The 14,551-nt window shown below is 40.4% G+C and overlaps 1 non-coding gene across 1 annotated transcript; it reads right to left on the bottom strand.

Annotated features, from left to right (window-relative positions):
- Positions 1-215: 215 nt before the first annotated feature.
- Positions 216-322, bottom strand: LOC112209738 (U6 spliceosomal RNA). The gene has a single exon (XR_002944545.1). It is a non-coding gene; the product is annotated as a U6 spliceosomal RNA (small nuclear RNA).
- Positions 323-14,551: the final 14,229 nt, after the last annotated feature.

The following is a 14,551-nucleotide window of genomic DNA, read 5'->3' as shown; positions in this document are numbered from 1 at the left end:
CTGTACTCAATGGGTGCTCTGAGATCTACCAAGTAGAGGCCCAGAATGATGCTGAGAATCCTACAATGCACATGGCAGCTTCCATGACAAATAATTTTCTGGCCCCAAATGTCAATGGTGGGAGTGCTCAACAACAACAAAAACCTACATCTTCTAAGTCCAAGTTTATTAGGTACATTTCTTTTCTTTTCTTTTACTTTTTTTTTTTTTTTTTTTAAATAATGAAATGCCTCACGAATTTACCTGTCATCATTGCATGGGCCTTTCTAATATTATCTGTATCATCCCAATTTTAGTATATATGTTGCCAAAGTCAGCACATTAGGTACATTTTTAACCTTCGAAGTCTTCCAAGTCACTGCAGGCTACAGTTTTACTCTTCCAACACAACATATCACTGGTTACCATTTTTTTTTCCTAGCCTTCGGTAGCAGTTACCTTACTATTTTCCCAAACTTCATTCACCACTCAGTTTCAAAGCCAATGAAACACATTTTAAGCTTTTGTATAATAGGAACCCCCACCCACTTCTGTATGAATTTTGGGATCTGTTACCTATTTTTTGATATAAAATCAACTGCAAGTTTAGTGCCTCAGTATCACAAACACTGTATTTGCTCATATGTCTGTGAATCAATAACTTGGACTGGGTTCAGTTGGGCAGTTCTTCTATTGGTCTTGCCTGGGGTCTTTAATGCAGCTTCCGTTTTCTGGCAGCTTGATGAGACTGGATGGTCTAAGGTACATTCATGAACACATCTGTTTGGTGGTCTTGTCTGTCAGCCTAGAGTACTGAGGCCACCCCATATGAAGAAGCCAGGGTAGCCTTTTTGAAATGAGTCACCGTGAGAAAGATTCAGCTGACAGCCAGCACCAATGGCCAGCCATGTGAGTAGGCTCCCAGTTTACACCATCCATTTTCAGTCAAACTGTCAGAGGACTGAGACCATGTAAGAGACCTTCACGAAGACCCATAGAAGAACCATCAAGCTGAGCTCAGCCTGAAATTTTTGACCCAAAGAATGATGCACAAATAGAACGGTGATTGTCTTTAGCTCCTAAGTGTTGGGGTGTTTGTTACACAGCAATAATGGATATGGGTCCATGGAAATATGGAAGCTCCCACTCCTATATTTATAAGTAGTTCCAACATGGAAAAGAAGCTCACTATTGATTCTGTGAGGCTAAAACTTACGTGAAGGTAGTAGAAAGCCAGTGAGCAAGTGGTGGCTGGTTTGAGCTAAAGTGCCTACTCAGGGAAGCATACCCTTCCTAAATTGCTGCATTGTGGGTCTGGACCAAGGCAAGCTTGGGTTTCGAGGGCAGTTCCCTTACAGCAGGGGAAGTTACACACAGTGAAATAGACTTACAGTCACTCGTTGCTTAATGATGAGGAAAGAAGATTGTCTGTTCATTTTTTATTTATTTGGTATTAAATCACTGAATATTTTTTATATGTACAAGTCTTCTGAGACTACTTAATATACTATTTTGACCTTTCTTCTTTAAAAGCATAAAGTCATATTTTTTTCCTAAAGGTAGAAATCTGGAAGAGATTTAAATGATGATCAAAACAGCAAATCCATGAATTTTTAATGGTTTCTAAACTTGAATGGTTTCTAAACTTGGTTTCTAAAATCAGATTTTGACTCCCTGGCCTTGCACAAATTCTTATTTTTTCTTCAACTCATCTAAGATTTAATTTTATATGATGCATAGCTTTTCCTTCCAATTATATTTAACCTCTTTGTAACATTTCAAAAATATACAAATAATCTAAAGGATCATTTTAAACTTTCTTTCCCCCGGCACAGGACATACTTAAAAAATATGATTTAAACTGGGTGATGATTTTCTTGAAAAAATTTATCGCAATCACAAGGAAGGAATTGAGCAAATTGAGGGAAACATAGGGAAATGAAAATTAAGTTCACAATTCATAAGTAAATGTAAAATTAAGTTTACATTTCTTTCTATGTAAGTCAATAAAAAGTTAGCAAATATTAGTAAAATTCCCCCAAAGGTCCCTACCCCACATAAATGCATGTGTGCGTGTGTACAAGAAGCATTGTAATGAAACACTTAATCTCCTTTGCCCTTAACTAGAACCAGATGCCTTGGGAAGGAGGTTGAGGCGGGCTAGCTGAGGAACTTCTACTGTATTGCAAATTATGCTGAAGGGACTTTCAGAAATGAGCTACTTTTTCCCATCTCCTTTCAGCAGTTTTCTGGAGCTGGAAATGAAAAACCTCTACCCCTGACTTACTGGACCTTAGGATTTAAAAATCACCACCTTCATTTATCATTCCTTCATTGGCAGTTGTAAAGGGAACTAAGTAGTCTATTCATTTACTCAAATAGTTATTCAGCGCTACCATTTACCAGCATCATGCCAGGTAAGACCCCTGAGCCTCTGAGGTGGAAAATCGGGACACTCCCATCCTATACTGTTCCTTTCACATGGTCTTAGCGAATGGCACACCAGGACATTATATCCCGCACATGGCTCAGAGGGTCCCACGCCCACGGAGCCTTGCTCAGTTTTAGCACAGCAGTCTGAGATTGAACTGCAAGGTGGCAGCAAGGCTGGGGTAGGGGCGTCTGCCATTGCTGAGGCTTGAGCCAGTAAACAAAGTGGCCAGAAAGCTCAAATGGGGTGGAACCCACTGCAGCTCAAGGAGGCCTGCCTCCCTCTGTAGACTCCACCTCTGGGGGAAGGGCATAGCTGAATAAAAGGCAGCAGAAACTTCTGCAGACGTAAATGTCCCTGTCTGACAGTTTTGAGGAGACTAGTGGTTCTCTCAGCATGGAGTTTGAGATCTGAGAACAGACAGACTGCCTCCTTAAGTGGATCCCTGACCCCCAAGTAGTCTAACTGGGAGACACTTCCCAGTAGGGGCTGACTGACACCTCATACAGCTGGGTTCCCCTCTGAGATGAAGCTTCCAGAGGAAGGATCAGGCAGCAACATTTGCTGTTCTGCAATATTTGCTGTTCTGCAGCCTCTGCTGATGATACCCGGGCAAACAGGGTCTGGAGTGGACCTCCAGCAAACTCAAACAGATCGGCAGCTGACGGTCCTGACTGTTAGAAGGAAAACTAACAAACATAAAGGACATCCACACCAAAACTCCATCTCTAGGTCACCACCATCAAAGACCAAAGTTAAATAAAAACCACAAAGATTGGGAGAAAACAGAACAGAAAAGCTGAAAATTCCAAAAATCAGAGCACGTTCTTCTCCTCCAAAGGAACACAGCTCCTATCCAGCAACAGAACAAAGCTAGACAGTGAATGACTTTGATGAGTTGACATAAATAGGCCTCAGAAGATCAGTAATAACAAACTTCTCTGAGCTAAAGGAGGATGTTTGAACCCATCACAAACAAGCTAAAAATCTTGAAAAAAGATTAGACAAATGGCTAAATAAAGACCAAATCTACATCTGATTGGTGTACCTGAAAGTGACCGGGAGAGTGGACCAAGTTGGAAAACACTCTTCAGGATATTATCCAAGAGAACTTGCCCAACCTAGCATGGCAGGCCAACATTCAAATTCAGAAAATACATAGAATGCCACAAAGATACTCCTTGAGAAGAGCAACTCCAAGACACATAATTGTCAGATTCTCTGAAGTTGAAATGAAGGTAAAAATGTTAAGGGCAGCCAGAAGGAAAGGTTGGGTTACCCACAAAGGGATACCCATCAGACTAACAGCAGATCTCTTGGCAGAAACTCTACAAACCAGAAGAGTGGGGGCTAATATTCAACATTCTTAAAGAAAATAATTTTCAACCCAGAATTTCATATTGAGCCAAACTAAGTTTCATAAGTGAAGGAGAAAAAAATCCTTTACAGACAAGCAAATACTGAGAGATTTTGTCACCACCAGGCCTGCCTTACAAGAGCTCCTGAAGGAAGCACTAAACATGGAAAGGAACAACTGGTACCAGCCACTACAAAAACATGCCAAATTTTAAAGACCATCGATGCTAGGAAGAAACTGCATCAACTAATGAGCAAAATAACAAGCTAACATCATAATGACAAGATCAAATTCACACATAACAATATTAACCTTAAATGTAAATGGGCTAAATGTCCCACTTAAAAGACAGAAACTGGCAAATTGGATAAAGAGTCAAGACCCATCAGTGTGCTGTATTCAGGAAACCCATCTCACGTGCAGAGACACACATGGGCTCAAAATAAAGGGATGGAGGAAGATCTACAAAGCAAATGGAAAACAAAAAAAGGCAGGGGTTGCAATCCTAGTCTCTGATAAAACAGACTTTAACCAACAAAGATCAAAAGAGACAAGGCCATGACAATGGTAAAGGGATCAATTCAACAAGAAGAACTAACTATCCTAAATATTAATGCATCCAACACAGGAGCACCTACAGTCATAAAGCAAGTCCTTAGAGACCTACAAAGAGACTTAGACTCCCACACAATAATAAGGGGAGGATTTAACACCCCACTGTCAACATTAGACAGATCACCAAGAAAGAAAGTTAACAAGGATATCCAGGACTTGAACTCAGCTAGGCACCAAGCAGACCTAATAGACATCTACAGAACTCTCCACCACAAATCAACAGAATATACATTATTCTCAGCACCACTTTGCACTTATTCCAAAACTGACCACATAATTGGAAGTAAAGCACTCCTCAGCAGATGTAAAAGAAGAAAACCACACAACTACATGGAAACTGAACAACCTGCTCCTGAATGACTATTGGGTACATAACAAAATGAAGGCAGAAATAAAGATGTTCTTTGAAACCAACGAGAACAAAGACACAACATACCAGAATCTCTGGGACACATTTAAAGCAGCGTGTAGAGGGAAATTTATAGCACTAAATGCCCACAAGAGAAAGCAGGAAAGATCTAAAATTGACACCCTAACATCACAATTAAAAGAACAAGAGAAGCAAGAGCAAACACATTCAAAAGCTAGCAGAAGGCAAGAAATAACTAAGATCAGAGCAGAACTGAAGGAGATAGAGACACAAAAAATCCTTCAAAAAATCAATGAGTCCAGGAGCTGTTTTTTTGAAAAACTCAAAAAAATTGATAGACTGCTGGCAAAACTAATAAAGAAGAAAAGAGAGAAGAATCAAATAGACACAATAAAAAATGATAAAGGGGATATCACTACCAATCCCACAGAAATACAAACTACCATCAGAGAATACTATAAACACCTCTATGCAAATCAACTAGAAAATCTGGAAGAAATAGATAACTTCCTGGACACATACACCCTGCCAAGACTAACCAGGAAGAAGTTGAATCCATGAATAGACCAATAACAGGCTCTGAAATTGAGGCAATAATTAATAGCCTACCAACCAAAAAAAGTCCAGGACCAGAAGGATTCACAGCTGAATTCTACCAGTGGTACAAAAGGAGCTGGTACCATTCCTTCTGAAACTATTCCAATCAACAGAAAAAGAGGGAATCCTCCCTAATTCATTTTATGAGGCCAGCATCATCCTGATACCAAAGCCGGGCAGAGACACAACAAAAAAAGAGAATTTTAGACTAATATCCCTGATGAACATTGATGCAAGAATCCTCAATAAAATACTGGCAAACTGAATCCAGCAGCACATCAAAAAGCTTATCCACCATGATCAAGTGGGCTTCATCCTTGGGATGCAAGGCTGGTTCAGCGTACACAAATCAATAAACGTAATCCAGCATATAAACAGAACCAAAGACAAAAACCATGTGATTATCTCAATAGATGCAGAAAAGGCCTTTGACAAAATTCAACAGCCTTCATGCTAAAAACTCTCAATAAATTAGGTATTGATGGGACATATCTCAAAATAATATGAGCTATTTATGACAAACCCACAGCCAATATCATACTGAATGGGCAAAAACTGGAAGCATTCCCTTTGAAAACTGGCACAAGAGAGGGATGCCCTCTCTCACCACTTCTATTCAACATAGTGTTGGAAATTCTGGCCAGGGCAATCAGGCAGGAGAAAGAAATAAAGGGTATTCAATTAGGAAAAGAGGAAGTCAAATTGTCCTTGTTTGCAGATGACATGATTGTGTATCTAGAAAACCCCATCATCTCAGCCCAAAATCTCCTTAAGCTGATAAGCAACTTCAGCAGTCTCAGGATGAAAAATCAATGAGCAAAAATCACAAGGGCATTCTTTTACACCAATAACAGACAGAGAGCCAAATCATGAGTGAACTCCCATTCACAATTGCTTCAAAGAGAATAAAATACCCAGGAATCCAACTTCCAAGGGATGTGAAGGACCTCTTCAAGGAGCACAACAAACCACTGCTCAGGGAAATAAAAGAGGACACAAACAAATGGAAAAACATTCCATGCTCATCAATAGGAAGAATCAATATTGTGAAAATGGCCATACTGCCCAAGGTAATTTATAGATTCAATGCCATCCCCATCAAGCTAACCATGACTTTCTTCACAGAATTGGAAAAAAAACTACTTTAAAGTTTATATGGAATGAGAAAAGAGCCCTCATTGCCAAGACAATCCTAAGCCAAAAGAACAAACCTGGAGGCATCGCACTACCTGACTTCAAATCATACTACAAGGCTACAGTAACCAAAACAGCATGGTACTGGTAGCAAAACGAAGATATAGACCAATGGAACAGAACAGAGCCCTCAGAATTAATACCACAACAGCCATGTGATCTTTGAGAAACCTGACAAAAACAAGAAATGCCGAAAAGATTCCCTATTTAATAAATGGTGCTGGGAAAACTGGCTAGCCATATGTAGAAAGCTGAAACTGGATCCCTTCCTTACACATTATATAAAAATTAATTCAAGATGGATTAAAGACTTAAATGTTGGACCTAAAACCATAAAAACCCTAGAAGAAAACCTAGGCAGTACCATTCAGGACATAGGCATGGGGAAGGACTACATGACGAAAACACCAAAAGCATTGGCAACAAAAGCCAAAATAGACAAATGGGATCTAAATAAACTAAAGAGCTTCTGCACAGCAAAAGAAACTATCATCAGAGTGAACAGGCAACCTTCAGAAGAGGAGAAAATTTTTGCACTCTACCCATCTGACAAAGGGCTAATATCCAGAATCTACAAAGAACTTAAACAAATTTACAAGAAAAAATCAAACAACCCCATCAAAAAGTGGGTGAAGGATATGAACAGACACCTCTCAAAAGAAGACATTTATGCAGCCAACAGACACATCAAAAAATGCTCACCATCACTGGCCATCAGAGAAATGCAAATCAAAATCACAATGACATACCATCTCACATTAGTTAGAATGGTGATCATTAAAAAGACAGAAAACAACAGGTGCTGGAGAGGATGTGGAGAAATAGGAACATTTTTACACTGTTGGTGGGACTGTAAACTAGTTCAACCATTGTGGAAGACAGTTTTGTGATTCCTCAAGGATCTAGAACTAGAAATACCATTTGACTCAGCCATCCCATTACTGGGTATATACCCAAAGGATTATAAATCATGCTGCTATAAAGACACATGCACATGTATGTTTATTGTGGCACTACTCACAATAGCAAAGACTTGGAACCAACCCAAATGTCCATCAGTGATAGACTGGATTAAGAAAATGTGGCACATATACACCATGGAATACTATGCAGCCATAAGAAAGGATGAGTTCATGTCTTTTGTAGGGACATGGACGAAGCTGGAAACCATCATCCTGAGCAAACTATCGCAAGGACAGAAAACCACACACCACATGTTCTCAGTCATAGGTGGGAATTGAACAATGAGATCACATGGACACAGGAAGGGGAACATCACACACCAGGACCTGTCATAGGGTGGGGGCGGGGGGAGGGATAACATTAGGAGAAATACCTAAAGTAAATGATGAGTTAATGAGTGCAGCACACCAACATGGCACATGTATACATATGTAACAAACCTGCACATTGTGCACATGTACCCTAGAACTTAAAGTGTATATTTAAAAAAAAGTATGTCCATCCATGCACAGACCTTGCTGTATTTATCACATTTATCATGTTGATTCTATGGATGAACATCTTCCTTTAGTTCCCTGTCCAATCCAGCTGGATTTCATTCAGCCCTCCTTGGTTAGCACAATAAGCACGCTTTTGTCAGCGGTGTTGCAATGCAAGTGACTACATCTTGAATAGGAGCTGAATAAAATAAGGCTGAGATCTATTGTGCTGCATTCCCAAGAGTTACGGCATTCTTAGTCACAGGATGTGATAGGAACTTAGTACAAGATTACAAGATACAACGTGACAAAGACCTTGCTGATAAAACAGGTTGCAGTAAAGAAGTCAGTGAAATCCCACCAAAACCAAGACAGTGACAAGAGTGACCTCTGGTCATTGTAACTGCTCATTATACACTCATTATAATGCATTAGCTGCTAAAAGTCACTGCCACCAGAGCCACGACAGTTTACAGATGTCATGACTACCTCAGGAAGTCACCCTATATGGTCTAAAAAGGGGAGGAACCCTCAGAATTACCTACCCCTTTCCTGAAAAACCTCATGACTAATTCACCCCTTGTTTAGCATATAATCAATAAATAACCATAAACATAGGCAGCCAGCAGCCCATGCTGCTGCTCTGCCTATGAAGTAGCCATTCTTTATTCCTTTACTTTCTTAATAAACTTCCTTTGATTTTACTCTGTGGACCCGCCTGAATTCTCTTGCATGAGATCCAAGAGCCCTCTCTTGGGGTCTGGACTGGGACCCCTTTCTGGTAATGCTTTCACTTTACATTCCTGCCATCCCTGGAGGTAGGAGGTCCTGTCTTTGCCGGAAAGCCATGCGCTGCTGGGCTATGGTTATTCGCTGTGGTTTATCTGAACCCAAAAAGAAAAAACAATTTTCCTGGGGCCACTCCTGGCCTGGAAAGATTGACCTTATGTCAGGCTGCCTTAATCCCTCCCTTATTTCCACATTGTAGTCTGAAATTATATCAAGTGTAGAGGGAAGTGAATATCTCAGGACAGAGGCTGGAACTGGGAAAATGGATGTTATCTTCGTAATGTAAAGAAAAATCATGGGATGCTACTACAAAGAACAAAACTTCGCTTAGTGAGCAGACATTTGAGAAAAAATAGACATGCATTGCAGTTTTAGACTAGAACAGTGGTTCTTTTTAAACATTATTTTATTATTTATTATTTTTAGACATGAGGTCTTGTTCTGTTGCCCACACTAGAGTACAGTGGTGTGATCATAGCTCGCCGCAGCCTTCAAATCCCAGGCTCAAGCGATCCTCCTGCCTCAGCCTCCTGAGTAGTTAGGACTACAGGTGTCTGCCACCATGCCCAGGTCACTTTTAAAAGTTGTTTGTCGGACGGGTGCAGTGGTTCACGCCTGTAATCCCAGCACTTTGGGAGGCGGAGGAGGGTGGATCACGAGGTCAGGAGATTGAGACCATCGTGACTAACATGGTGAAACCCCATTTCTACTAAAAACACAAAAAACTAGATGGGCATGGTCACGGGCGCCTGTAGTCCCAGCTACTCAGGAGGCTGAGGCAGGAGAATGGTGTAAATCCAGGGGGACAGGGGGGGCAGTGGAGCTTTCAGTGAGCCAAGATTGCACCACTGCACTCCAGCCTGGGTGACAGAGTGGAACTCCATCTCAAAACAGGAAAAAAAAATTGTTTTGTAAAGTTGGGGTTTCACTATGTTGCCCAGCCTGGTTGTCCCCAACTCCTGGCTTCAAGCAGTCCTCCTGCCTCTGCCTCCCAAAGTGCTGGGCTTATAGGCATAAGCCACCATACCTGGCCTAAATTTTATTTTTAATCATTATGGATGCATAATAGTTGTACTTATTTACAGGGTATATATGATATTTTGACACAAGCTTACAATGTGTAATAATCAAATTTGGGTAATTGGGGTATCTATGCCTTTGAGCCTTTTACCATTTGTTTGTATTAGGAACATTGCAATTCCACTCTCTTATTTTAAAATATACGATGAATTATTGTTAACTATAGTCTCCCTGTTGTAGTACCAAATACTATACCTTTTTGCTTCTATCCAACTGTATGTTTGCGTTCATTAACTATCCCCACTCTATCGCCTCTTCCTCGATACTGTTCCCAGCCTCTGGTAACCACCATTCTACTTTATCTCCATGAGTGCAAGTTTTCAACATTTTTACCTGCCACGTTTGAGTGAGAACATGTGAAATTTTGTATCAGGAGTTCTTTGATTTTTTAAAAATTTCAATAGCTTTAGGGTACACGTGGTTTTTGGTTATGTGGATGAGTGAAGTTTAGGATGTTAGTGCACCCATCACCTGGGTGTTGTACATGGTACCTAACAGGTAGTCCTTCATCCCTCACCCAACTCACACCTTCCTACTTTGGAGTCTCCAATGTCCATTACACTACTGTGTACACCTTTGCATACCCACAACTTAGCTCCCACATCTTTTTTTTGAAGCAGGGTCTCACTCTGTCACCCAGCATGGATTGCAGTGGCATGATCATGGCTCACTGCACCTTGGACCTTCTGGGCTCAAGCAATCCACCCACCTCAGCCTTCTGAGTAGCTAGGACCACAGGTGCACACCACCACTCCCAGCTAATATTTTCTATTTTCTGTAGAGATGGGAACTTACTACATTGCCCAGGCTGTTCTTGAACTCCTGGTTTCAAGTGATCCTCCTGCCTCAGCCTCCCAAAGTGCTGGCATTAACAGGCATGAGCCACCGTGCCCTACCAGCTCCCACTTTTGTAAGTGAGAACATGTGGTATTTGGTTTTCTACTCCTTAATTCCTTCACTTAGAATAATGGCTTCCAGTTTCATCCAAGTTGTGGCAAAATATATTATTTCATTCTTTTTTTACATCAGGATATTTTAACATGGGTCATTTGTCCCCTAGGTAACATGTCTGGAGATATTTTGGTTGTCACAGCTGGGAATAGGTGCTATTGGCATTGGGTGGGTGGAGCCCGGGGACGCTGCTCATACCCTACAGTGCACAGGACACCCCACCACAGACAGTCGTTCAGCCCTGAATTACCCAAAATGCTCAGATTAAGAAACCCTGTACTAGGCCAGGTACAGTGGCTCACACCTGTAATCCCAGCACTTCAGGAAACTGAGTCAGGAGAATCACTTACTGTCAGGAGTTCGAGATCACCCTGGCCAACATGGCGAAATCCCATGTGTACTAAAAATACAAAAATTAGCCAAATGTGGTGGTAGGTGCCTGTTGTCCCAGCTACTTGGGAGTCTGATGCAGGAGAATCACTTGAACCCAGGAGGTGGAGGTTGCAGTGAGCCTAGAACATGCCACTGCACTCCAGCCAGACTCCATCTCAAAAAACAAAAACAACAACAACCACTCCCCAACCTGAAAAAAAAAACCCCACAAAATCAGTGCAGAGGCACACACACACAAGCACACACATCCATCTAAAACATTCAGTAATTAAGTTGCTTGGGGCAAAATGGCATCATTTATGAAACACTTGCAACCCATTTATCTGAGAAAGCCTATTTTGACTTAGAAATCCTCTTTGAAAAATTTGTCCAGTCTTATTGAGGTATGACTGCAAAATTAAAACTCTATAAAGTTGTACAATATGATGTTATTTTGACATAGGTGTGCATTATGGGAAGATGATCTCAATCAACATATCCATTACCCCACAGTTACTTTTGTTTTTCTTTTGAAATAGTGTTTCACTCTGTTACCCAGGCTGGAGTGCTGTTGCGTGATTTCACTAACTGCAACCTCTGCCATTCAGGTTCAAGTGATTATCCTGCCTCAGCCTACTGAGTAGCTGGGATTACAGGTGCCTGCCACCATGCCCAGCTTGTTTTTTGTATTTTTAATAGAGATGGAGTTCCGCCATGTTGGCCAGACTGGTCTCAAGCTCCTGACCTCAGGTGATCCACCCGCCTCGGCCTCCCAAAGTGCTGGGATTACAGGCATGAGCCACCGTGCCTGGCCTACCTAATTTTTTTTTTCTTTCTGTGTGGTGAGAACATTTGCAATCTACTCTTTCGCAAATTTCAAATATGCAATACAATATTGTTAACTATAGTCACCATGCTGTATATTAGGTGTCCAAAACTTATTCAACTTATAACTGCACGTTTGTACCTTTTGACGAACATCAAGCCAGTTTTCCTAGCCCCCAACCCCTGGGAATCATTGTTCTGTTCCCTGTTTCTCTGGATATCTGCATGAGAAAAAATAAAATTGGACTCCTGCCTTACTTCATACAAAAAAAAGAAAATCAACTCAAAATGAACGTAAGACTTAAAGGTAAAACCTAAAGGAATAAAAATCCTAGAAGAAAACGTAGAGGATAAGTGCCTTGACATAGATTGGCAAGGATTGTTTGAATATCATGCCAACAGCATGGACAATAAAAGCAAAAATAAATAAGTGAACTACATCAAACTAAAAAGCTTCTGCACAGCCCAGAAAAGAGTCAACAAAATGAAAAGGTAGACTGAAGATTGGGAGAAAATATTTGCAAACCACATATCAGATAAAGGGTTCATATCTAAAACATATAAGGAACTCGTACAACTCAATAGGCAAAAATGAACAAATGAAAAACCCAAACAACCAGTTAAAAATGGGCAAAATACTTAAATAGATATTTTACCAAAGAAGACATAAAAATGTGGCCGAGAGATGTACAAAAAGGTGCCCAACATCACTAATTGTTATGGAAATGCAAATCAAAACCACCACTGGCGCTGAGCGTGGTGGCTCACGCTTGTAATCCTAGCACTTTGAGAGGCTGAGGTGAGTGGATCATCTGAGATCAGGAGTTCAAGACCAGCCTGGCCAACGTGATGAAACCCCATCTCTACTAAAAATACAAAAATTAGCCAGGCATGGTGGCATGTGCCTGTAGTCCCAGCTACTCCAGAGACTGAGGCAGGAGAATCGCTTCAACCCAGGAGGTGGAGGTTGCAGTGAGCCAAGACCATGCCACTGTGCTCCATCCAGCCTAGGAAACAGAGCAAGACTCTATCTCAAAAAAACAAAACAAACAAACAAACAAACAACCACCATGGGATAGTGTTAGGATCCTAACCACCTGTTAGGATGGCTAGTATCAAACAGTGAAGAGAAATTCTCTTACATGTAAGAAGGAAAAAGTGATCTGTGTTTGTCTTGCAGATGGAGTGAGGTGTGTCCTCAACAAATAAGAAGGTGTTTGTTTTCTTGTCTCTGTAGGAATGCATTTATGCTAACATCCAGTTATACAAGTAGAAAAACTAAATGTACCTCTTGTCATCACCATTGATTGAGTGGATTAAATTTAGAACTGAAATATGTCTCACTATAAATGACAAACAACTACAAAACACTGGGTAACTGAATTTTTGTTATGAGTTTTTTTTTGTTGTTTTCAATCAAGACATTTGCTTAGGCTGTTTTCCCTATGAGGTAGCTTTTTATAAAGGACAGAAAGTAGCAGACATATAGGATAAAAAAGTCCAAAGATCTAATGCATAACCTGAGGACTATAGTTAATAATAGTGTGTTGTATTCACAATTTGCCATTGCACAATTATGGAACCAGGCCAAATGTTCATCAATCAATGAAGTGGATAAATGAACTGTGATTATATATATATATCTAGAGAGAGAGAGAGATGGGGTTTCACCACGTTGGTCAGGCTGGTCTTGAACTCCTGATCTCAGGTGATCCACTCACCTCAGCTGCCCAAAGTGCTGGGATTACAACCATGAGCCACCATACGCAAATATATATATAATATATATATATATATATATAAAATATATCTGATGGAATACTAGTCAGCCATGAAAATGAATGAATTAATGTGATTCTCAGCAACCTGGGTGGGATTGGAGACCATTATTCTAAATGAAGTAACTCAGGAATGGAAAATCAAACATTGTATATTCTCACTCATAAGTGGGAGATAAGCTATGAGGATACAAAGGTGTAAGAATGACACAAAGGACGTTGGGAACTCAGAGGGAAAGGGTGGGAAGGGGGTGAGGGATAAAAGGCTACAAATTCAGTTCAGTGTATACTGTTTAGGTGACGGATGCACCAAAATTTTACAAATCAACACTGAAGAAGTTACTCATGTAACTAAATACCACCTGTTCCCCAATAACCTATGGAAATACAAACTAAAACAAATTTTAAAAAAGCAAAATGATATAGTGTGTTGTATACAAGATTTTTGCTAAATAAGTAGATCATAGCTGCTCTGGCTACAGAGGAGAAAAAAGATTTGTAACTATGTGAGATGGTATATATGTTAATTTTTCACTATAGTAACTATTTTACTATATATGTATCTCATAAAGTCCTGCTGCACATCTTAAATGTACACAATAAAATCTATTTAAAAAGTTACAGGGCTGGGCATGGTGTCTCATCCCTGTAATTCCAGCACCTTGCGAGGACGAGGTGGATCACTTGACCTCAGGAGTTGCAAATCACCTTGGGCATTATAGCAAGACGCTATCTCTACAGAAACTAATAAGAAAAAAATTAGCCAGGTGT

Source organism: Pan troglodytes, chromosome Y (assembly GCF_028858775.2).
Source record: "Pan troglodytes isolate AG18354 chromosome Y, NHGRI_mPanTro3-v2.0_pri, whole genome shotgun sequence".
Classification (NCBI taxonomy): domain Eukaryota; kingdom Metazoa; phylum Chordata; class Mammalia; order Primates; family Hominidae; genus Pan; species Pan troglodytes.
This window is presented reverse-complemented; position numbering and strand designations above follow the sequence as displayed.